At 39.6% G+C, this 22785-nt stretch overlaps 1 long non-coding RNA gene across 2 annotated transcripts in view; it reads left to right on the forward strand.

The window, feature by feature from the left end:
* Positions 1-22785, forward strand: part of LOC118968785 (uncharacterized) — a 57501-nt gene that overhangs the window by 20286 nt on the left and 14430 nt on the right. For both annotated transcript variants that reach the window (XR_005056637.2, XR_005056636.2), the window contains exon 3: positions 3268-3373. This is a non-coding gene — a long non-coding RNA (uncharacterized lncRNA). The remainder of the gene's footprint in view (positions 1-3267; positions 3374-22785) is intronic.

The raw sequence follows: 22785 nt of genomic DNA on the forward strand, positions 1-22785 counted from the left end.
TACCACAGTTCCTCCACCAGGGCTGGCATGCCACCTCCTGTTGGAAACTGAGCAATAAGCTGTCTTTTCAATGGCAATTATTTTCCAATCTGTTGGCCTTACTATACTGCAAATCTTCTATTAACACACTCTATTTTAAATCAGTACCAGGCCAATAACCTGGGTAAATCCCAGCATGACCTAGTGAAAGACATACTGGGCCTGATGAGGGAGGAGGGAGAGACTCCGGAGCAAAGGAGCTGCAAGAACTCACCTGGTTGACAAGCCTGCAGGAGCCAGGGGGGCGCCCGGGCTGGATTTTGAGGCTGTTCAATCAAGAGGGTTGGAATGTAAAGTTGGAGATGCAAGAATTCATTGACTTAAGGGAACTTTCTCAGGTCTTGGAATTTAACACACTGACTAGGAATCCAGGTGACAGTGGGACAAACCTGTTGCTAAGAGTGGCTCTTGGAATCCTGGAGAAAAGGGAAGGGTAGCCCTCAATGCAGGGGAACAGCCTGAGTTACTCTGGCAGATGGCAGACAAGGGAATAAAGAATGAGGGAGAAGTGGGCAGCAATAATGGGTATTTCGGGTAAGGCCAAAAGACCGTGAGGGGGCCCAGGAAATACAGCATTCACCAAAGGCATTAATAATTCTCTGGCCATAGCGACGCCAGCATCGCTGAGAAGCTCAGTGGGGGCTCTCCTTTGCAGGCCAGGGCTGGCGGGAGGCTGACTGTAGATATGGGTAAGTATCGCCCATGGGGTAAGGGGAGCTAGGTGGTAAATCTGTTGGATGAGATTTGCTTTGTGAATGGGGCGCTTTTATTAAATGTGGACCAGATGGAGTGTTTCTGGAACTCTTAGAAGCAGAAGAACCTCTGGCTTTCAACCTGGTAAAGGCACGGCTTGATGCCTCTCCCTGGTGCCTCCTGTATGGACATCTGCCTTTGAATGTGCCCTTGGTAGCCTCCTGACCAGAGATGGTTCAGGTGTGGGACACATAAAAGAGGCCAAACCTGTAAATAACTCAATAAATCTAGTTATATTCTGGCTGAAACTGCCCAATACCCACTGAAAAAAAGGAGTCTATTACGGGACTATGGCCCATTTTATCCATGTGCCTCCAGAAAGGACCTGCTGTCCCCATACTAAGCCTTGTGATACCCCCTGTCTGTCACAAAGACAAGTTGATGTGGCTGTCACTTTGTGCAAGATGTAAGGGCCATCAGGGATATTTTACCTCCTTGCTTCGTTGTTGTCTACAGCTCTAGTACCTTCCTGTCCACAATCCCTGAGAGCCCCACTTACTCTGCAGCAATGGAATGCAGCTCAGCATCCGTTAGCATATCCTTCCTTCCAGACTCCCTGTGTCTATTTGCGTCCCTTGAGAAAATCAAGAATACACATGGATAGTTTTACCCAAGGATTTCCAGAAACATCCACTTCTTGCAAATATTCAACTATACCTGGATCATTAGAGGCATCCAATTTCCTGAGGACTCCACTCTTATACAATACACAGATGATCTGCTTGTTCTCCAGATTGAGAGTCTTACAGTACTGATTTCTACTACTTGCTGACATTGTTAGTGTAAAGGGACACGGTCTCTAAGGATAAATCCAGTTTTACCAGATCCAAGTACACTTTCTTGGCCATGACATGCAAAAAAAAATTCAAAATCTATTTCCCTTCTTCAAGACTGGAACCTCCTCCTGACTTCCCAGACAATCAGCAAAAGACGACTTAGAGGATTTCTTCGTCCTGCAGGGTACTGCCGACGTGAGAGTCCTAACCTCTGCATCGGCGGCTGCTTCCTGTAAGCTGATGAAGGCTGCCTCCCTGAACCCTTGCATCCCATCCACTCACTGGAGAGTGGTCTTTAGGATATAAAGGACTCACCAATGATCATAAATCTACTTGTACACTGAGACAAGTTTTGCAGATTCTGACTTAACAAGAAAATGGACATCAGAGATTCATTGCCTATTATATCTTCACTTTGAATTCATGACAAAAGCCTGACTCCTTGTTTGCATGCAGTAACGGCGGCTCAAGGCCAACCAAGGATCCTGCTGATTTTAGTTCTAGAATCTCCACTTAACCCCATGGCCCCTCACGCCATTCTGACCTTCCTTTTGACAGAAAACACAGGACAGTTTTCTGTTTCCAGACTGCCTTCCTTTGAAACCCTTTGGCTCTTGCTTGCACACATTTCTATCCATTGCTGAAACACCCTGAACCCTGCTGCCCTTCTTCCCCCAGAGGACAAAGAACCCACTTCCGTGAACTGTTCCTTGTTTTATCTGAGCCTCTTGGAACCCTTTGGACAACATGAATTGTGAGGTATTTGTGAACGAGTCCTGTTTGAGAATTGAGCAAGAGAGCTGTTGAGCTGGTATGCAATCCAGAACCCGCTAAGTCTTGTTCAGATCCAACCCTCTCCAAGACACGAAATCTCTGCAAGTTGCCAAAATTGTAGCCCTTACTAAAGCCTGCCCGTTAGCTAGAGATAAGAGAGCAAATGTCTGTACAGAAATGCTTTTGGAGGGTTTTGAGGTTTTGGTTTGCTTTGGAAGAAACGCTAATTCCTAACGGCATCTGGGGCACTCCAATTAAACAAGGCAACCACAGGAAAGCAGGTTCAAGAAGCAAAGATGCATTTTTTAGCAGATACCTAAACAAGCTATGTCTGTCACATCCAGGCTGCCCAACAAGTCCACGATTCAAAAGCCAGAATGAATTCCTGACTATTGGCATCAGGTCTCGAGTCAATTCCAGAATCCAACACCTGATTCTGAGAAAACACACTGGGAAAGAGCAGGTTGTTTGCCTCACCTGGACGGCAGCTGGCGGCAGCAAGATGGTTATTTGGGCTTCACTGAGAGGCTGAAAGAGTGTCCTCCAAAAACAAGCTACAACCATCCATGGAAAGGAAAAATTTTTTAATGTCCTAAATAAGTGTTAATAGGAAAACCTCAATGAGATTACAGAGTGCATCTTGGGTGCACGACCCAGTTATGAAGCCCAAACCCTTTGAAACCCATAAAGGTGGGGTGAGGATGTGAGTCAGAACTATTAGACACTTAGAACATCTGCCTGTGGATTTCATTTGGTTGCTCCTTGGGTGATTATGAATATGCTCTTAATCACAGAGTGCTGTCTGTTTTATGGATGGCTGGAGTCATTACCTTCCCAATAAAATAGCTGTTCTGACAGTAGCAAAGCAACTTTGAGACTTTGTGCTTCCCACTTAAGTAATGCTCATGTATTTATCTTCTCTTAGGGGCACACGCGTAGCCAAACATAATGACAGGACTCTGCAAGGCTGTGCGTGTCATCCAGAGCCCCATGGGTTCTATTGCTGCCAGTCCTGAGAGAAATCAGGAGCGGTGAGTGGCCCATTAACATGGAAACTTGCAAAACTCTCTGGGCAACTTCAGTTGCTGTGGTCAAAGGTTTTCCTTTAGCAGATTAATATCCTGTTAGTTAATAAAATAGTCCCATTGTAACAGGGACTTGCAGACTAACTCCATGTGCGCTGACTGCCGGATGCCCAGTGCATTCGGGGTTATCACCCCCATCCTTGTTCACAGGCTGATACAGCCAAATCTAGAACCTCGAGGCCTAGCTTATTTTCATTAAGCCCATGTGGCTTTTCCCCAAGATGAATTACAGGAAGTGCTGCATGACATTCAGCCTGGGGACCTTCTCACAAACACTACAGTGGAACTCCTGGGAACTGCCCTTGGGTTCATGTCTCTTAGTTAAAGCAGCAGCATATGCTCACATCCCAGACATCCATACCAGTGTAGGATCAAATACTGAGAATTCTGTAGGGGTTCATCGTAAGAAGATGGCATCCTAAAGTAGCCATCTTTCTCTGGAACTTCAGATGGAACCCCCACTAATTCTGGGAGCGATGGATCACCACTCCTTTCTTTATATTTTTCTTTTTCCTTTTCCTATCATTTTCCCTCTCTGTTGATTTAAGGATTTTGATTGCAAAAATGAGATTCTTCAAGTTTCTTCCCCTGTTCATGCCATTTTGGGCAAATCAGTATTCTTCAAACCTATTAATACCAGACCTCCCTTTGTGCGGAGCTGGGGTGGGGATGAGATCTGCTCCAGCTGATCCCAGTTCAGAATGGATCTTGTTTAAAAGGCATTGCCCAGGCTCACTGTAATTCTCGTGTTAGTACTTGTCTCTGTAGTCATTGCTCGGTTTCTCCAGAGATCTTAACGCTTTTTTGAAGCCACTCACTCAATAAATAATTGAAGAAAATAAAGGATAAAGGAAACAAGGAACTCTGAGGGTCAAATAATGAGACCTGGAGTTCCCACAGGCCAAGCCAGCCTGGGAAAGCATGAACGTTCCCTTCGGACTTTAGTCTCCACAACTGTTCCTTTTCTCCTTGGCAGTAACCACCCCCCCACCACCCAGGAACCTAGTACCCACAGGTATTGATAAACTGAAATTGTTCAATCAGAGGCTCCCACATCTGTAACTCTGAGGGGAAAGTGTGTTCCCAGCCCGGGGCAAATAAAGCGGTGAAGCCGAAATCAGTCACGGGGAAGAAACCTTTACGAGGATACGTGGCTCCGTTTGCCTCTCTCTTTGGCTGCCACCTCAGCTCACCCACTTCTCTCCCACCCCAGGGCACTCTCACCTCCCCAACCCACCACTTAGAAACTGCTGGAGATGGACTAAGGAGAGAACAGCTCTCTCTGTGCCTTGTAATCACCTATTGATATGGAGATGGACTAAGGCTGGGCAAGAGATTCTGGAAACATTGCAGTTTTACCCACACACCCCACTAAGTCCTCTCTCTTCTGGGTCCTGTTGATGCCGGGGTTCTTGTTCACGAAGCCAAAGAAGAATGAGCTTCACAAACAGTCAAGGTAGGAGAGCAAGGTACAGGCTTTTATTTAGAGATAAAGTGAGAGAATAGAGCTCCTGGCTCACACCAGGAGGGGACAAGAGAGCTCGTAGTGGTGCGTTGTCTAGGTGGTTTTATAGGCAGTAGAGGATTTTTCGAGAACATGAAAAAAACTTAAGGGTGTGGACTTGCATCACCTGCCTTGTCCTCAAGGTGGGCTGGGTCATAGTCTGATTGCCAGGGCTGACAGCGGGGTCACAGGTTATGCTGATGCCCTTGCAGAACACTCAAATATTCCAGGCCAAGTTGCTCCTGGCCTTTTGACCTTTAACTGATCTCACTGAAGATGTCTATATTCTTAGGTATCTTTCCCTAGAGAATTAGTGTGACCTTGACTTTGCATACTGCTTAGCACAGAGTTTCAGTGGGGACTTCTTTGCCCATTGTTACATTGCTCTGACTGTGAATATTCCACCCTGCTTTTCCCGGAGGCCCTCACCCTACTCTGACTACACCCATGGTCCCTGTCTCAATGTCTTCAATGAAACCATTCCTGAAAGACACCGAAATGTTGTGGCCCCCTCTTTCTAAAGTTTTATAATATGCCTCTTTCTTCCTCAAAGCAAAACACACACGCACACACCCTTCCCCGCCAGGGTCTGCAGAAATGCCCTCTCACCAGCCTGCCCTCCTGCCCTTCTTCAGCTCTCAGGGTCAAAAAGGTCATATCCTCAGAAAGCCTCCCAGCCCACCTCACACCTGTTCTTTTCCTTATGACACATATGCTAATGTGTGCTTGTCTTTCACTGATTATTTGGTTATTCTCTTTCCCCCTAATAGACTATAAGCTTCCTAAGGGCAAGGATGGAACTGCATTTGCAACCATTTTATTCCCAGCCACTAACCACAATGCTTGGCATGTAGCAGCCTCTTGGTAAAGTACTTGTGGAAAGGTTAAGAAAATGAAATGAACAAAGTGGTGTGACTTCATTCATAATAGCAGGCAGGAGTGAGTTCATCAGAAGATTTCAAATACTTGCCTGTACCATCCATTTAGCAGAGGGGCCTTGACACTGGGTTGAGCTTCATGACTAGTGAAACTCACTGGGCATTCCTTTCTCCCTCAAATGCAAGCATCCTGTTTTTTTAGGTTTGTTAATGTACCTAATCAGTTAACAATGAGAAGTTGCTGCTGTGAGAGCTCAGGCTGGGGGTGGGGGGTGGGGTAGGAAGAGAGGAAGGCGAGGGGAAGAAGACAGGGGAGGAGGAGGGAGGGGCAACTTTCATAATGAGACATATTTACAGGGGAACAGAATATATTTTTTTTTACTGAATTATTTTTTTGGAGGTAATTCGACTTAGTTCTTCATACATCTAAATTTTGCATAAGCTATGGTTTATCTTTGAATGAGATCAGATTTTTGTCTGACTAGGCAGGGCCTCAATTAGCAGTTGATGTGTTTTTCATGCCCTTTTAGAGGAAAAATTGTGAGCTGTCGTAACATGGCTCTAAATGGAAAGATAATGTCAAAACTTCTCATAAAACACTGTAGGATATTTCAATTCTCTTAGCAAGAAAGAGCACAAATTTAATTATGGATCAAAATGCCTTCTGCATCAAGAGGAGAGAGGTAGATATGGGAAATCCTGTGGTGCTGCTTATTTTTCAATGTGACAAGAAACTCGAAGTACCCAAGCGATCCAATTTATATTTGTTCTCATAGTTTCTAATATACCTGAATACTTCACACAGTTCTGTCTGAAATGAAAAGGTTAATGAATTTCCTGACAGTATGCAAATGTGTTTAAGCCTATTTATATGGCCTCGGGCAACCCCCCCCACCACACACATTTGTAACCCGTGGGGAGCCAGTGCCTTACTGCCAATACCATACATTCCAGCAGCAAGGAAACACATTGTCTCATTGATACGGCATTTCAAAGCCTTGCATAGGAGCATTGCATGCTAAACACACAGAGGGAAGCAAGTATCCAGACAGAGAATCAGCTTTCACTGTCTGTGGTGGAACCCCAATCATGGGTTTAGGATGAAACCTAATCATGGCATTGCTACCATCCATTGCTGCCCTGTGGGTAACCTTTAATTAATGACAGCCATTTTCACTGCTCTTAACATTTTCTGCCTTAGCTTACCAAGGAAAATGACATGAGTCCATTTTCACATTAGTCAGTGTGGACTGATCCATGCGTGGAGGTCATTGATGAGTGATGCGTGATGTCACTCAACCACCAGCTTCAAGAATAAGGCTGATGACACATTCTACAACCTGCCTTGGCCTGTAATAACTCATACAAAGGCGGTTAATGAGGAATGTTTTGACTACAGAGTGAAAATGATCCCACAGAAGGTTATAGGTTCACTGAGTTTTTTTCCTCATGACCAGAAGGCTTGAGAATATGTATTTGAGAAAGAGTGCCTTGTGGAAATGTTTTTGTACTTAGTTTTTCAAGTTTGAAAGAAATATCTCCTATCAACTTGCCCCATAGCTACATTGGTTGTAGGCTGGATGGCCTGTCAAAGGTCTTTACAATTAATGTCCAGAGGGACTTTACAGATACAATTATGTTTATAAACCTTAAAATAGGGAGACTTTCTTGGATCGTGTGGGTGGGCCCAATCTAATCACAGGGGCCTTCAAAAACACAGAATCTTCTCCACCTGGAGAGAAAAGCCAGATGTGATGGAAGGAGAAGGCATAGAGCGTAGAAGAGAAATTTGATGTCTGAGAAGGACTGGCCCCCCTGAGGCTGGTGTAAGGATTGAAGCAGGGAATCCTGGAGGGCCTCCTGGAGTTAGAGGTACTACTGGCTGACAGCCAGCAGTGAAACTAGAAAATAAAGGGGCCAGAAACCGAGTTCTGCCGACAGCCTGCGTGAGCCTGGAAGTGGGACTGTCCTCAGGCCTCCAGAGGGAAGGCTGCCCACTCCTTGATTTTGGCCAGGGAGGCGTCAGCAGAGGATGAGTCCGCTGGGCTGCAATGTCCTTGGGCTTCTGATTAACTGAAACTGTGCGATGAAACCGGGTGTTCTTTTAAGCCACTAAATTTGGGACAATGAGGGTGGCAGTAGAATGACAGCATATGTTAAAAGATAAACTGCATGTTTAAAAAATTTTTAGTAACTTATTTGAGCAAAAATCATTTGAACAGGGCAGCACCAGTGCGGACAGAAGACAGAGAAAGTGTGGAAACAAAGAAAGGAAATTTCACTTGACAGTAGCTTAAAGCTTAGCTGGCTGGCTGGCTGAGGGCGGACATCATTAGCATTTTGATTTCATGACCTGGAGGCATTTACAGGCTTAGGTGTGGTTCTGCTGAGGCAGGCGGCCATGGTAGTAGAGCCGCTTCAAACTAATGGCCTCCTTGATTAATTAAACACACAATATATTCTTGCCATTTTAAGATTAAATGGATTAAATGTCTGATCAAATATATTGATGTATAAAATCTTTTATGGTAAACATATATCCACATATCTTTTTGTTTCCAGGGTTCATTTTCTATGACATGTTCCAATTTCTCAGTAGAAAGAAAGCTTAGAAGCTAAAGGCTTTGAACTCTATTGAAAATCTTGAAGAAGTAAGTGCTGAGACAGTTTTAAACTTGGCAAAATGTGTCCTTCCATCCTTTGCCTTTACTTTCTTACCTAACCAGACAGAAAAAACTTCCCTAGAAAATTGGAAGCCATAGGTAACCCTGTCATGCTTCCGTTCATTTAACACCTGCTGCTGCAGTCTCCTTTTTTCTTATTATCTCCTCAACGGATTTTGCCCTTGAACATTTTGTTCAGTGGAAGGATAAAGAGGCAGGTTGTTGACAAAAAGGATTATTGTTTTTCTGAATCGGTCCTTTTAAATGTAAAATGGAGCTGCAGAGAAGAGAGGGATTCCTTAGCCAGGTTTCCATGCAATCCATGGGGCTGAACAATTCTACCTTTCAGATCAGGGGGACATCACCCAGGACTCCCATCCTCCTAATGTGGTACTTTGAACTCACAGTGCTTGATCAGAGTTTGTAGAATGAATGAATAAGGACATGAGCAGTCATTCTATTGTACGTTTTTTGGGGCTACATCACTGAGTACTAAAGTCCAATTTTTATGCAGAACGTTTCCATAAATTTGTCATATTCTTGCACTGTGCTAGGCACACGATAAATCATTTCCCATATAATTTAGAGTACCATATCTGTACATCACAGGAAGGAGGGGGTCCTGTATTGCTTGTCCATAGAAATCTGTTTCTGCTCTTGTTCTGCAAGCAATATGAAGACCTCTAAGGGCAGGATTTATCTTCAAGCAGAAGGAGCAGCAACTCTTCAGACAGTCGTCAGTGTTACAGGCTGTGGGGCAGCTCAGCGGTTTGCTGCCACTCGGGGACTTGTACCGGGACTGTGCTTGCAGCACCTCTAACTCCTAAGCTGTGCTCCAAGATGACCAGAAGTGATATCTGCAAACCCAGAGAGCCCTACCAGCTCAAGAACTAGCCAGCAAGGGCATGCAATGCATGTCTTTGCACAGGAATAATTTAGTTTCAGAACATACACATCATGTTAAGGTTTCCCAATATTAAGGAAATTGATATTTCTCTTAGAAAAATGTGCAGCCAGAGTTCTAATATTCTAGGAATAATAAATGAAGTTTGACTTTTAATTTTATCTCAGCAGCCTTCTTCAAGGAGTAAAGAGAGGCTCCTTAGATGGTTGGATGGTTATATAAAAGTTGTCTTCTATCTTCTGCATCCTTTCTTTATGGATCTTTGTTATGACCCAGAATGCTTAAGAATATATATGTGAAAATAGTTACATTATAAAATCATCTATACTTAATTTTGAATATTTGGAAGAAGTATTTATCAATTTGTTATGCGTTGAATTGTGTCCCCTTCAAAATTCATGTGTGGAGGTTCTAACCTCCAAGTACCTCAAATGTGACCTTATTTGGAAATGGGGTTCCTGCAGACGTAATTAGTTTGTATGAGATCATACTGGAGTTGGGGGCCTTAATCCTGTGACTGGTGGAGACCATATCCTTCCCTCACATTTCTCAGAAGGAACCAACCCAGCCTCCAGGACTGTGAGACAATGAATTTCTTTTGTTAAGAAGTCCGGGAGTCTGTGCAGATTTTCCTTTTTGGGGCAGGAGAAGATTATCCTCTCCCAACAAATATTTTAGAAGATGGTAAAGGCCAAAAAAAATAAAGTGATATTTTGATAACAACAACACAGAATTTCTGTTGTTAAAACCACCTAATTTGTGGCGCTCTGCTACAACAGTGCTAGAAAACTGCTACACATTTTTTTACGCTTATCACTTGCTTCGATAACTGTATGTGTGGTAGAGGCCTCCCAAACAGACCCACGCCCTTGCAACCAGGCCTGGAATATGCCATGTCACACGGCAAAAGGGGCTTTGTAAATGCAACTGAAGTTATGAGCCTGAAAATAGGGAGATTACTTGGAATAGTCATCATACATACATGCTGAACATGTAGACACAATATAAACTTTAAGTTGTCAAGTTGGGGAATGGTGTTTCATCTCACATATTGTCTGAGAAAAAAAAAATCCAGCTGTCTCATTGAATACTTAGGTATCATGTGATAACAACCAGGGTCCTCCAAGGTCCAAATGAGAATTTTATCATTTATTATTATCATTATTTATGTGGATGGAAAAGCAACATTAATTTTAATTAAAATTTCAAGGCATATCAAGGATAGTGCAAGATTTTTACACTGGTCAATTTTTCATAAAAAACAAATGAGGACTGTGCCTTAGGGTTAACCTTTTGTTTTCAAAAAGATGATACGTGAGTAGGAAAGGTACTCATAGCATTCAGTTCTCCATAGGAAATCAGATATCATGTAGGTGGAGACCTATATATTTCTTACAAACAGAAATAATGTATTTAGAGTTTTTAAAATAATATTTATTTATTTAGAGGCTTTATGAAGTTTTTGCTTTTTCTTAATACCTTTACCTTGCTTAATTTTCTACACTGATTTTTAAATACTTCTAGCATTTTATGTTTTTTCCTTTACATTCCAAGCCCAGTAGTAGCCTGTTTTTTCACTTACCTCTCTGTTAAATCGGTTATTTCCAAGTTACTCACCTGCACAGTTACAGTTGACCCTTTCACATTCTCTCAGTGCCTTAATGTGTTTCTCTTCCACTGCAAACCTGGGGCACATCTTTCGAAGCACCCAGAACATCTTTTTTCAGGTAGTTGGTTTAATGTTCGTGACTTTGGCATTGTAGACTGTGAATAAAGATTTCTTGATGTGTGTGTGTATTGCAGGGGGCGCCCAATATTGCACTTTCAGAGTATTCATCAAGTGAAATCTATTTTGGGGACTTTGCCTTTTATATGAAATGACTGAACATAATCCTTTCAAGCTTACTGATTCCTGATTAATTTTTTTAGGTCTCAAGTTGTGTCTTAATTCTTATGGAGACATTGCATTATTTTTCTAAAAAGAGTCCATTTTTGTGTAATTGTTTTTTTTTTTTTGCTGTATCAGCTTGAAGCATGCATATTAGATGGTAGGTAAATACACCGTCTTCTTAGTTTATAAAGTTAAGAGTTTATCTCTACTGTCAAGCTGAAGACTGGTGTTTGAGAGCTGTGGAGACACGCCCAGAAGCCCAGCCTTCAGGTTAGCAGGCGTGGGTCTGGTGAGCGGTCCCAGCTGCCCTGCCTGTGATCCCATGTCACAGCTCCTTGTCCTAATCCAGGCACTGCCCCAAAGGCCAGCTGAGCAGTGAGGGAGAGAGCTCTCTTTGTCTCGCCATGCAGTGGCAAATTAATATTTTGGAGTTATATAAAGGAGGCTTTGTGGATATCCCACTGATATGAGAATTCATTCACTACTTGTGGATTATGAATGCATGCTCAGCAAATAGGTTTTTAAAGTTTTTAAGAAGAAGAAAATATACTGGCTAATTAAACTTCCTATTTACTTTTTAGATTTCAGTTTATAACTTTCAAAAAAAATGTATGCTTTGGCTTAAAAGGTCTTTTTTTTTTAAATGAAGACTTAATATTGACAATTTTATAGAAAAAAATCACTGAGAGCCTCATCATTTTAGTGCCAGAGAAGAGACTGAAGAGCAGGTTTCAATTTCCGTGGCAGCATCATTAACTAAGGAGGTCTGAAAGAGAATTGGTGCAATTCCTCTGGTTTCGTAAAAGTCTTACTTAAAATTCTAAGGTCACCTTTTACACGGGAAAGAAAAAATGTTATTCATATGCAAAATGAAGAAAAGAAATGGGTGATATAAATTTACTTAATCTGATTTGAGACCCACTTTATCTTTTAGCTGCATTTGGGGTTTGAGGCTTTAATTCTATCTCAGTCATTTGTTCTGAGACTCCAGGAGGCCCGCAGGTTCGCATTCAGTATAAAGACGTGTCTGAATAAATTAGATACAGACTCTCCCTTTGGGTGGATTCAACCCTGCAGGTTCAAAGCTTGGTGCCTTTGTGAGTAGAAAGCACCTCCAGAGCAGCGTCTCCCAGTGGGAATGGCTTTGCTGGCAGACTGGTTGTGCTACTGGTTTCAGCCCTGCTCAGCACTCAGTGTGGTTTTCTTGTACACTGGTACCTTTGTGCCATTCCTGGCCAGCTGGTCACACCATGAGTTTGTATGTTGGTTATGTTATTAAGATAATTCTCCTATGTTGCTATCAAACCCTTTATTCTTAAGTCAAAGTTATCTCAGGCCTGCAGCTTGTCAGCCATGCTGTCTGTATTCCTACAGAGAGCTCCCATTAAAATCTTCTCTCAAGAGAAAGACCTCTCATGAAAACAGACCTATCACAAATCAGCAAAGGAAATCCATGTCAACTCTTAAGAATCAGGGGGCATAGAAGGGGAACCAAGGGTGTGAAAGAAAAAAAGGAAGACGAATGAAGAACAAAGTTGGTCTTGGGGAGAGAAAAATAATGCAGAAACAAAAGAGAGCAAAAATAAGACAAACCAACTTAAAACATTTATTTTATTAATATATCAAAAGAGCTGTAAGAAAATATTACAATCAATGTAAAAGGAACAGAATGTTATGAAAAAATGAATAATTCAAGGACAAGAAAGAGTTCATAGAAACAAAAAATAAATGTGGGTGACTCCCTGGAACATAGTGCAATAAGGTAAGAAATGAAAATATTAGAGCGATGCAATGCGGATGTGAAACGGAATCCACTCGGGGTGGAGGTATCTTACCACAAGTAGCAGAGTATATGCATTTCCCTTCCTCTCATTGTCCCGCACCTAAGCCAGACGTGGTGAGTCTACATGACGACGGGTAATGCTATGGCTAAGCAGGGCTGTCCCCTAATGTCCCACATATTGATGGGTGCAGTGAGTGAATGTCTTTGTGACATTGTAATAGCAGAATCTTCCCGGTAATGTATAGTCTTGCAAGAAAAGAGGGTCCTCAGGAGCCCACCAGCCATTGGCATCCTGTTTTTCTCTTGAACTAACTGACATTCTGAGTCTGTTTTCTACTAAGCTACCAAGTAGAGAGCTATGAGGGCATCTAGACTGTCTGTCCTCAGAGATGTTGGTGTTCATGAGGTGCAGCATGTGACAACAAGAATTCCAAACTGAGAGAAAAACACCTAAGAGCACATTTTCAAAGAAATTTAAAAAAATCATTTCTTAGTGCTAGAGAAGGATCCAAATTTTTCATATTGAGAGAATCTAAATACACCCCCTGGGTTCTTAGAATAACAAAGATATAGAGAAATTTCTTAAATTCTAGGCAGAAGAAAAAACAGGCAGACACCAATCAGGTTATCTACAAAGAAATGAGAATCAGACTGATAGCAGACTTTTAATCTCCATAATTGAATGCCAGAAGATAATAAAAGAATGCCTTCAAAATTCTGAGGAGAAATGATTTAGAACAGACTCCAAAGTATCAATTAAGTGTGAGCCTAGAGAAAACATAATTTCAGACATCTGAGTACTCAAAGCATTTATTCCCCTATACATTTGCTTACAAATTTAATTAAGTATTTGAGCAAAATGAGAAGTAAAAATAAAAAATTGGATGTGGGATCTAGGAAAGAATGGGTCCATCTTATATATGTTACTGCATGTGTTTCCAGAACGGTAGCTCATTGTAGTACCCAAGTTCAGGCTGAAGCATGAAGATGGAGGCTTCTGGTAGAAAGGAGAGAGAACCACTCAGTAAATGATATGCATGAGAAGACAGAGAAATGAAAGGGCACAAAAGCTCCAGGAAAAAAACAAATGGCAAACCCAAAGCTATGGTCCAAGTGGACACAAAGCAAACTAAATTGTGTCGTAATAGTAAGTCACTGATGGAGGGGAACAAAAGAATAATTCATCTGATGTTGGTCCCAAGAGCTTTGTCTTTCTAGTGTCCTGGTATGATGGCATTGAAATATAGAAAAGGAAATGCAATCCTTTCATGTTAAGTGACACAAATAGTGAATATTTATATAGTCATAATAATGTAATTCTGTTAGTTGGTCTTTCAGCTTTTAGAATCAACCTATCAACTAAGCACAGAAGACTTAACTGTGGTTGCACAGAATAAAATATCCATGTTTTCAACTCTGGAAGTATTAAAGTTCAGTTGTGCAGAGAGCAGATCTGAAGGGAGAGGCTTAGAAAGGGGGAGAATGGTCAGGATGCCAATGTTCTCACCTTCCAGTGTGAAAATGGACTCATATTGTCAAGAATTGGTAGAATGGGAAGTATTTAATTATGTTATTCACAGCTATGCAGGTAATTAATAGAAAAGTTTATATAATTATTACTATACAGTTTTATAAAAAGGAAAGAACATATGAGCCAGTATACTGAGGAGTACTATCTTTTTCAGTGTGATATAAAAATATTGCTAAAATTGGGAAATGAAGATATAAATATATTTTCTAATGTTTTGTATAACCATAAGCTTGGAAACAGAGTTAAGAGTTTGTCTCTGATAAATAGTGTTGGAATGGTGAGATCTAAAGAAGCCTATGAAAAGGACTCTGCTTTTCATCACAAACCCTTCTCTCCATATCATTTATTAAGTTGCTAACACATGAAAAATCACTTGAAATTACTCAGAAAATAAATCTATAACCATGAAAACAATTTGGTTATTCCTTAGAATGTACCTTATTTAGTACATATTAGTATTTAATATTATTTAGCATATTATACACATACAAAAATGACTGTATTTTCAGTGTGCAATATCCGAATACTGATACAGTAAAAGTTCCTCTTAACCCTCATCCAGTCCTATTCATTATACCGGTAGTATCCTTTGGTCAGTCCTGTGAGGCCACTTTCTCTACATTTATATCACATATGCATGTACATAGAGTGGTTCCCATGACTTTGTTTTACTTGTGTGCACAATTTTAACATAAATAGACCACTCTAAATATTGATATTCACCTTTTTAACCTAGCAGTATGTCTCAGAGAGATTTCCAGTGTGTATACAGTTGCCTCATGATATATTCATTTTTGGGCTCTCATTTTCTCTTATCTGGGAGCAGGTTTTCTGGGCAACAGGATTTAAACTTTATCTTTATACTCTCCAACAGAATATATGAAAATTAGTGTTTCCTCAAATCTCCACATGCAAAGAAATTAAGGTATTATATTACTATATCAAGGTCTTACAGCTACATTATTGTTTAATTTGAATTTCTTGACTCAGTTTTGTGGAATTATTTGATTTACTTCTCATTTGGTGTAGTACTTCCATAACCTTCTGAGCAGAGGTATGGGGAGAATAAAGGTTTTGAGCACTCAGATGTCTGAAATTTGTCTGACAACAAATTTCTAATTTAAGAGGAGAAAATTAAAGAAACGTGCTATTCACCAAAAGACATACAAAGTCTGAATAATTCTATATCTCTTTAAGTCATTGAATCTATTAAAAATAAAAAGAGGATTTTCATTATATATATATATATTCTGGATAGTAATCTTTTTTTTCATGTTTTCAATATTTGCAATTCATGTTTGCAATATTTTCTACTCAGTTGTCACTTGACTTTTAATACTGTTTATGGTGTTCTCTGACATAAGGAAGATTTTTAAATTTATGAAGAGGTGTGAGATACTACTAGTGTCCCCTGATGTATCTTGTTCATCTCCTGCTGGGAAAGCAGAGAAGTCCTTGGTCTGGCTCTCTTCAGTCTCAGCATGGCCACATGACTGTCCTGCCATTCTACCCCTGGAGGATTGGCCAAGGAGCTCATATGCTCCAAATGGTACAGCTTCCACATGGGGAACGAACTGATACAAACAGAAAACAAATAGTAAGACTGTGATTTAAACCCAGTTATATGATGAATTGCTTTATATATGTACAAATTAAAAAGCTGGTATACGGAGTAAAAACACAAATCTGATTATATGCTGTTTACTAGAGATGTATCTTAAGTATAAGAAACCAGAAAGGTTAAAGGTGAAAGGTTAGAAAAACATATCCAGAGAAACCTGATAAAAGAGCTGGTGTGGATATGCCAATATTAGATTAAGTGAATATTAAGACAACAAACAGAGATAAAGACTGACACTTCATCATGATTAAAGGGTAAAGCAACCAGAAAGATGAAATAATTCTTAAGTAAAATAAATCTGATTACAAAGCTCGAGAATATGAATATATAAAGCCTAAATTGACCAAAATAAAAGGAAAAAATAAACTCTCACTTGTCACAGAAAGCAACAGCAAAGGCAGATGAAATATTGGAAGTATATAAAAGAGCCAAATATGTTAAGTAACAACATGATTCTCATATATAAATCACTGCACCCCACAATTAAAGTGCATGTTCCTTCAGGTACTCAGGGTTTATTTATAATATTTAGGGCCATAAAATAAGTTAGCATGTTTTAAACAATTAAAATTTTGCAGTGTGTTTGTTTACCACAGTTAAAATAAGCTAGACATAAAAAAATATGCTAAATAGGAAAAAATCCAAATGTTTCTAAGTTAGTTCACCCAAGAAAAAAGCAAGCAATGACAAATACGTAGAACTAAAGGATGATAAGAGTATGATACATCAAGACTTGTGCTGTATATAGCTAAAATTGCACCTGGAGGGGAATTTATTTCCTTAATTAGAATAGGAGAAAAGTTGAAAATCTGTGATCTGCATGTCTGTCCCAGGAGTTAGAAAAAAAATAAAAAATTAAGTTGAAAGCAAGTATACAGAAGAAAATAATAAAAGTAAGATAAGCGTGTAATGAAATAGAGAAAAAAAAGCAACACATAATACCAATAAAGACAAAAATTTTGTTTTAATAGATGAGTAAAATTGGCCTATAGCAAGAATAGCAAAATGCATCCAGAAGAGATGAAGGTGCACATGGCTAATAGTGGGAACTTAAAAGGGACATCAGTACAAATCTTACAGAAATTACAAGTAATATTAGAGGGAATTGTGAACACCTCTATGACAACAAAATTTCAATTTAGATGACATGGAGAAAGTTCAAGAATGTATTTAATCCAAACTGATAAAAGAAGAAGTTCAAGGAGTTCTGTACTTAAGAAAATGACTGTTATAAATTAAAAGAGAGGGAGTGCCTAGAAGGCCAGTAGATTATAAGTTGAATGAGCTGATTATGAATTATAATTGAGAAGCTGGGGACCTAAAGAACAAGTGTTTCTGGCAAGAACGCATGTGATTAGCACCACGGAGTAGGCAAGACCCTATCGCCTCTGGAACCAGAGGGCCCTGAGGTGTGAACACAGGAATAGCTTTTATTAGACAGGGCAACAGGGAAATTGTGCTAATAGAGGAAAGTTCTCTTTTAATTAAGGGAGGGAGTTACAGGGAAATGTCATTGAACAAGATTAAAATATCTGGAAATATCCAAAATTCAGAAATTTATAAGTTAATTATGAATACACACATTAGAAAAATGCAATACAAGCTATTATCAATAATGATATGCAAATGATATGTTTGGATTTTAAATAATTGACCTTATTCTTTCAATATTTATTTTGATGACTTAAAAAATGGTCAGTGAATTCAGCAGACTTCTCTGATCATATCAATCCAGACCCCTTCCTCTTCTCTGAGCCTTATCAAGAAATAAAACTACTGAAGGATATTGGGTTTAAATGTGGGATGGGACATAGGTGTCTGCTATATACATTAATGAGGTAAGAATTTTTTAAAAGGCTAAGAATTTGGGGTTTTTTGTGGGGAGGGGTTCAAAAGAAAATAGACTGTGGTAAAACATCTGCTGTCCCAGTGTGAACACCTCTGTTGAGTATAACCACATCAAAATATTTCAGGTAGGTAGATTGGAATACAAGACAGGGGCAGTGGAGAGGAAAGTAAAATCTGCTGGCCCACTATTTTGGGCCACACTCTCTGCTGTGGGGATGGGTGTTGGGGTAAGGTGACCTAGGTAGCTTTGTCAATATGATAATTGGGCCTCCTGGGGAATAGATTAATGATGTTTGCTAGAATATCCTTATCTGGGGGATGGTTGTAACAGGATGTCTCTGTTTAAGGATTGCCTATAGTACATAAGTTCCCTGAGAGAACATCACCATAAGGTGGGGTATAAAATGAGTCTGTGTCATAAGCAAAACATTTCCACTGTGAAGAAATAACTTCTAAGTACCTTGTTTGACATGACCCTCAAATATTTCTCTGTAGCAGGAAGGATTTGCAGCCACTCCCAAAGCCCCAGACATGTCCTTGTTTAATTTGAGCCCCTCGATTGCCAGCATTTTGAAATTACTCATAAACTCTGTTAATGGATAAAATCTTTGGTTTGTCTGAGTCTGCGATGACGGTCTAATCCTGTGCATTTGCTCAGGCATCTGTGCATTGTCTGTGGTTTCAGAAGAGGCTTTTTGGAAGAGCCGAGTCCATACATGTGGGCACACGTTGATTAACCAAGGAGGGCACAAGGCAAAAAAATAATAAAATCTGTGAAGAATAGTGTCTCTAGAAGTGACAAGAAATAAAGTTAATAAAATAGGACAGGGCCAGAAAGCGTGGGCCACATAAGGGATCTGGCTCTGCTCTCCAGTGAGGGAGCATTGCGGGCCTTTGCAACGGAGACACATGCCGAGAATTGCAGAGTACAAGATGGAGTCTCTGAGAATGCTACTTTGGGGGGTAGCAGGGAGACAGGTGTGGAAGCCATCGAGTAGCTCAGATGAGAAATGGTGAGGATATGAGCCAGGAAAATGGACTAGGGATGTAGCAGAAGGGATGCTTTTGAGAAATATTTAGGATGAAAGCTTTTAGGCCTTGCTGATTGGTTGGGTGTGGGGCTTGAGGCCCAGAGCTGTGGCAAAGGTGAAGGCAAGCTTTCTAGCTTGAAGGACAGACTGGATGGTGATGAGTGACCTTAGGGAGTTTGTGCAGGAGAAGAGGCCGGTGTAGGAGGCATTGATGGAGCTCTGCTCTAAACAATACAGCGTGAGGTGCCTGGGGGTGGGGAGGTAGATATATCCGGACGTGACTGGGCCCTAAGAACCTAGAGAAGACCGGGGACAAGTTCTGGGGCAGACAGAAGGCCATCATCTGCATATTGTTGGCACTTAGAACTACGGGAGCAGATGCGACACCCATGGAGAAGGGACAGATCGAGGAAGGCAAAGTGCTGCCAAGTCAATTTATAATTTTATGGAGCGCAAATGTCTGTTTCTTACTGGATTCTTTAAACTCTTAGTTACATAAGGTAAACCTGCTGTGATCCTTCTGTTTAGTGAATGTATAGGACCGATCTACCTGGGTACTTCGAGAATCAACATATTAGTGGAATGTGAGCATATTATCTTGTTCCACAAGCGGTAATTCATGCCATGGACAGTGATGGTATAATTTTGCTTGTTCTCTTTATTCTAATGTATAGGAAAATCCTGCTACTCCAGTAAAAGTGATGAGGAAAGCCTAATATAGGTTCCATGTTGGGGTATTTTCTCTATGCCAAAAATTTCATGGCAGGGATCAAATCATGCTGGGCTTTATCATCAAGTACTCAGTAAAAACTCAAAAATGGCTTGCTACACAAATGTAACTATGCATATGTGAAGTTCTTCACTTTTCTTTGGAAGGAAGATCTATGTGTAGCATAAGTTAGGTGCTTTAATGATAAACCATAGGAAATAATAAATGATAATAAAATAAATAAAATAATAAAACAAGGAAAATATACATCTTAGTGCCTGAAAATTTTTATTGCATGTAAGTAGCTAAAAACTATATTGTCAGGTCATCATTTCATATGACTTCCTTGCAGTTAAACTGGGGTGACTGCTAGCTTCTAACTCAGTGCAATATTGGATTTTCATTATAGATTTTCATTTTCATTGGTAAAAATATTTTCTTCAATGTAAGACTTTTCATTTATTACTTAATTTTCATTTTTGGAGCTTTTGCTGTCATACACATTCTAACATGAATACACCTAAAGAAAGCCTATTGTGACTAGAAGATTTCTCGTATTTCAACCTTTTGAACATTTATGTAAATACTACATGTCATCCCATTATGATACTGGCACATAGGACTCTCATTTTGGAAAACATTTGGTCACAGTGAGCATTTCTGTTTTGCCTTCTTTTCTATAAGATTTTTTGTTAGAAATGATGGGAATTTGATATATACACTAATATTCATAGTATGGAGAGAAATGAGTATCAGAATGAAGTAAATAAGTTTGAAATGCTGGACTCAAGACATTACATGTGGCGGTGCATTTCATTTATAATGTACTTTTTATTATAATTTCATCTCCCTCAGGAGGTGTTTTTTTATTTTTGTATTTCTGATAATCTTGATATTTCCTTGGCTGGTTTTTAGCATTTTATGTTGTATCCTTGCTTTACCCGGAGATATTTATGGTGTAGTTCTCAGCTGTTTTCCATTATTGAGACCTTTCTCTTTGGGAGAAAAAATTTCTCTTCATTTAAAAATCTAGACAGTGTAATGCAGTCTTATAATGATTTATCACACAACAATAGCATTTTTGAATAAAATGTTAATTATACCGTGAAACTTCAATTATCATAATGATGGTAACACTTGAATTTTCACTTTTAATCCCTTCAGTGAATTAACTCTTTCTATAAGGACAGTGTGATATAACATGGTTGGCCTGTAAATAACAAAACGGCTGGCTTGAACACAGCTTAGCCCTACAACTTAGTATCAGTCTTGGAACGTGTCTGGACCTCAGCTTATTCAACTATCTAATGAACAAATTTAATCCCCTTCCAGCTTGCAATTTCTTATACAAATTTTTGTGTCTGCTTTGTTTTCTCTTTTTTCCCCCACTACCCACTCCTTCTCTTAACCATTTTCTGTGGTCAAGTCTAAGAACTCACCCAGAACCCAGCATTTTTCTGCAGACATTAAGAATTAACAACCATGGTGCAGTTTGACATCACTGTCTGAACTGCCCCTTTGTGAATTTACAAAGACAGTGCTATTGGTGTGAGCTCCAGAAAGAAGTGCTAAACTAGTAACTATAAAAATATACTCTTAAAGCATAGGATGAAAATATTGTTGGGAATGTTAAATATTAAAAATGCTGTGGAATTATTGTGCCTTGGAGGCTGAGCATGTTTTGTGCAGCCTGGTTTTATATGGGATGGTGCTATTTTTGTCAGTTGACACAATGTGATTACATCCTTTGATGAAGGTCCATGAAACTGTAGGTTGGAAGCCTTTAGGGGGTCACCAAAAGAAATACAGTCCTTTAAATGTCAACAAAATGAAAGGACACTGTCTCTTTCTATTGATATTTATATATCTACCTGCATTTGGGGGAGGTTTTCTTTTCTAACTTCTCTCATTTTCTCTCAAGATGTTTCTATAAAAATGAGCAAATAATTTTGGAGTATGAGGAGCACGTTTGTAGGTCTGTTTATAATGTTTTGATGCAAATGCATTTAAATACATAAAAGAGATAAATACAAAAGCATTTAAAATATGGGTAGGGAAAAACTAGCTGTTAATATAAAGAAAGACACACAAAGAAGAAAATCTATACTGATAGGTCATTGCTGGCAGGAGATAGCTGCCTGTGTGTTACTTTATATTTGAAAGAAAAAATTGAAATATGAAAACTTTTTGGAAAGCTATATTTTATTTGTAGTTTGAGAACAGGAGTTCTAACCTGTTTTGCTTGTGGAGATTAAGAGAACATTGAGTGCAGTGTGAAGGATGTGGTGTGGATATTTAGTGAAAATTTCAGCACACACTGGACTGGCTGCAGGAGGCAAGATGCTAATTCAAATACAAACCTTAGTTCATTAGCTGGGAAACTCAGGCGATCTTAATTGTTCTGTGTAATTAAAGGATTAAGGGGAATATCTGAATGGATCATGAATATGAGTGCATCAAGAACTGTGTAAACAAAATGAATCAATATTTTGTAGACTGATCATGTTTGCAATTCCAACTTAATATGTTTTTGTGCCAATTTACCTCTATTTATACACTGTTTTATATCATAAATTCATAGTGGCTTAGAAGAAAATGGTAAAATGTAAATTTGAATAAAATTAGAATTCAGAAAAATGTAAATTAAAATAGGAAGTAGATTTCAGGGGAAAATTAGATCCCAATCGTGCAGGACACATGGGCCTAATAATGATTATAGTCAAAGCATAAATTTGGTCCTGAGTTTTTGGCAACATAACAAAAAAGGAAGTTATCCATTTATATAGGTCTTATTTAATAAGGTCCACTATTCTTGTTTGAATATGGGATATGAACAGCTTTCTCTGACATCTCCATAATAAAAATTTAACATGGGGCTTCATAGAGGAGACACTAAGCAACTTAGGGATAATGTGCTCAAAAAACAAAACAAAACCAAAAAACAAAAATAAGAACAAAATCTCTGATGAGGAAGAGGCTGCTTCCTTTACTAACC

The sequence above is a fragment of the Manis javanica genome, chromosome 9 (assembly GCF_040802235.1).
Source record: "Manis javanica isolate MJ-LG chromosome 9, MJ_LKY, whole genome shotgun sequence".
Taxonomy (NCBI): Eukaryota; Metazoa; Chordata; class Mammalia; order Pholidota; family Manidae; genus Manis; species Manis javanica.